Source organism: Berghia stephanieae, chromosome 6 (assembly GCF_034508935.2).
Source record: "Berghia stephanieae isolate SIO BIC M18660-M18661 chromosome 6, UCSD_Bste_1.3, whole genome shotgun sequence".
In the NCBI taxonomy this organism is placed as follows: domain Eukaryota; kingdom Metazoa; phylum Mollusca; class Gastropoda; order Nudibranchia; family Aeolidiidae; genus Berghia; species Berghia stephanieae.
Genome location: NC_088365.1, coordinates 1,856,616 through 1,859,135, shown reverse-complemented (window position 1 = coordinate 1,859,135; position 2,520 = coordinate 1,856,616). Strand labels below are relative to the sequence as shown.

At 35.4% G+C, this 2,520-nt stretch overlaps 1 protein-coding gene across 1 annotated transcript in view; it reads right to left on the bottom strand.

Moving 5' to 3' along the window:
- The window catches only part of LOC144975594 (C-type mannose receptor 2-like), a 29,110-nt gene extending 28,414 nt beyond the window's left edge, over positions 1-696 (bottom strand). The window contains exon 1 of the mRNA XM_078919757.1: positions 594-696. The gene's annotated coding sequence lies outside the window, so the exon portion shown is untranslated. The remainder of the gene's footprint in view (positions 1-593) is intronic.
- Positions 697-2,520: the final 1,824 nt, after the last annotated feature.

Here is a 2,520-nt window from a genome sequence, read left to right as displayed (position 1 = left end):
GCAGCTCAGGTATGAATCAATATCAGGATATATGACCATTGGTACTAGTGCAATAAAGGCTCGGTATGCATTTTTGAAAGAAAAAGAAAAAGAAAAAAGAAAAAAGAAACAGACAACATTTTTAAAATCCCCATAGAAACAAAATAGATAAAAAAAAAAATAAAAACAAAAACTCTCATGCTTGTCTAAACAAGTAAACACGTTCATATTAGCATAATATTACCGTTGTAATATTAGGTGGCATTCCATATTGTCTTTAACTCTATCCTTACTTGGCATTCAAATAATTTCCCCCTAAACGTCTCACCCACCTAACAAACACACACAAAAAAAATATTTTTCTTCCTCGAACAAAAAGCAGCAAGTACATTCGATATATAGGTCTAATGTTATTCAGCAAAATGTCAAGATTTTATAGTTGTAATAAAAAAAATTCTTAAAATTGTGTGATCTAGTCTACAAACGAAATCAGAATGAGAACATTGTTGTTTGTATCGTAATGAATGAGATGGTTTTCTTATGGTTGTTGAGGAGAGAGTTAAGGAATTAATTTAAAGTCGGCAACGAAATAACTTGTAAAAGAAACAACATACCAACAACCCGTTTTCCTTTGAGATCTGTGTTTTAGGGGGTACAAATAATATTATACACCCAAAGTGTTCGTTGACACGTTAAACTGGCCTGGCGATCACGCCTGATAATCTTGAGTGATTGCGGACCTTATCAGTGTTACTTTTATATAGGAAATACATTGTATTATTCTCGTGTCACAGGTGGACACGATTAAAATAGTGGGATCAAACAACGTAATTAATAAATAAAAAATAATAAAAACATTATGATTAAAAGTGGGTGTAAAAATGTTATATTTATTTAGTGTGTGTGATTGTATGTTTATTGATGACGGCTGAAATGAAAAGTACATCAACTGTAGACATTTATAAGTAATAATTGAATCATTAACTATTAATATTTCCAGATAATGAAATCGTTTATCAAACTTGATTAAACTTGAGTATCTAATTAATTTTCAACACTGGGGTAAAAAATGTGACTCGTCACCACACAACCGTAATATGTTTGGCAAAATTCAAAACTACTACTTGAAATTTTATTTTATTTTATAGATTTTCAGTTGAAATAAATGCCTTCATCAGGGATAGTGAGTTTAATATCGTAAGCTTTTTTTAAAAAACCCAGCAAAAAACAAACAAAAAACGACCCAACAAAACAACAATAACAACAACAACAACAACAAACAAACAAACCAACAAACAAATAAACACCCCCCCCCCCCAAAAAAAAAAAACAAACAAACAAAAAAACAAAAATAAAACAAGACAAGACAAAAAACAAAACAAAAAGCCCACCCCCCCCCCCCCCCACCCAAAACTTTCGGATCGGAAGGTCTGAGATTCGAGTTCCTCTCTGAATCGGTGGTTTGTTGAGTCCTTGAAAAAGGCTCTTTTCTCACTTGGTCTCACCGTCCTCATGTATAAAATCAGTACATGGACGTTAACAGCGTTGTCTATAGCAACAACAAAAAAAAAGTAATATCGCCTATATTATGTTCCATGTCTCGTCCTACATGTTTAGTGTTGCTGTTGGCTAAGGAAGCCCGTGTAAAGCGCTTTGGCCACACATTTAGTGTATATTACTTTAAATAAAAGCTCAGTTAAAAAAAAATAAAAACACTTTGAAAGGTCCATTGAATCGATAAAATTTCAACATCAATGGGCCCTCAGTCTGAAATTACCGATGCCAGAATGGGACGTAGCCATCGTTAACTTATAGCCTGACACTGACCCAAAAATGACGTCAAAATGCCAGTCTTTGGCCACAAAAACAAAAACAAATCGTGAGTTGAATTCAATAGTTCAACCAATGGGACCACTTGTTTCCATGAGCTCTACTAACGACAACTCACTAGGCGGTGCAAAAACCAAATAATGACGTCAAAATGCCAGTCTTTTTGGGTTTCAGTGTCAGGATATAAACTTAACGAAGTGGTTATTCAATATCAGATACTGAATAGTGCAAAACCACTATTCAGTATCCAAAAGGAACTCTTTTTTAAATACTACTAGCCCTTACTCACACTTACAGACTACTCTCTACGTCGTCGGTTGTTTGAGGCGACAGCAAGGGATAACAATGTTTCGCTCGTTCTTTCACTTCACAGGTTGGGATTTATGGCCAACAACAAAACCTACAGCTTTTTTATAGCGCAATTAATATTAAATAAATGTGTTCAAAGCGCTTTACAAAAGGTCCCTGACCAACAGCTACAGTTAACATGTAAGACGAGACATGAAGCTGTTTAGGCGATATTACAAATTTTTTGTTGCGGACAGCGACACCGTTGTTAACGGCCAGGTACTAATTTTACACATGAGTACGGTGAGAGAATGAGAGTAAAGAGCTTTTTCCAAGGATTCAGCTATGCGCCGCTCAGAGCGGGTCTCGAACCCAGGACCTTCCGATCCTAAGGCGAGAGTCATGCCAAAAGACCACAAAGCC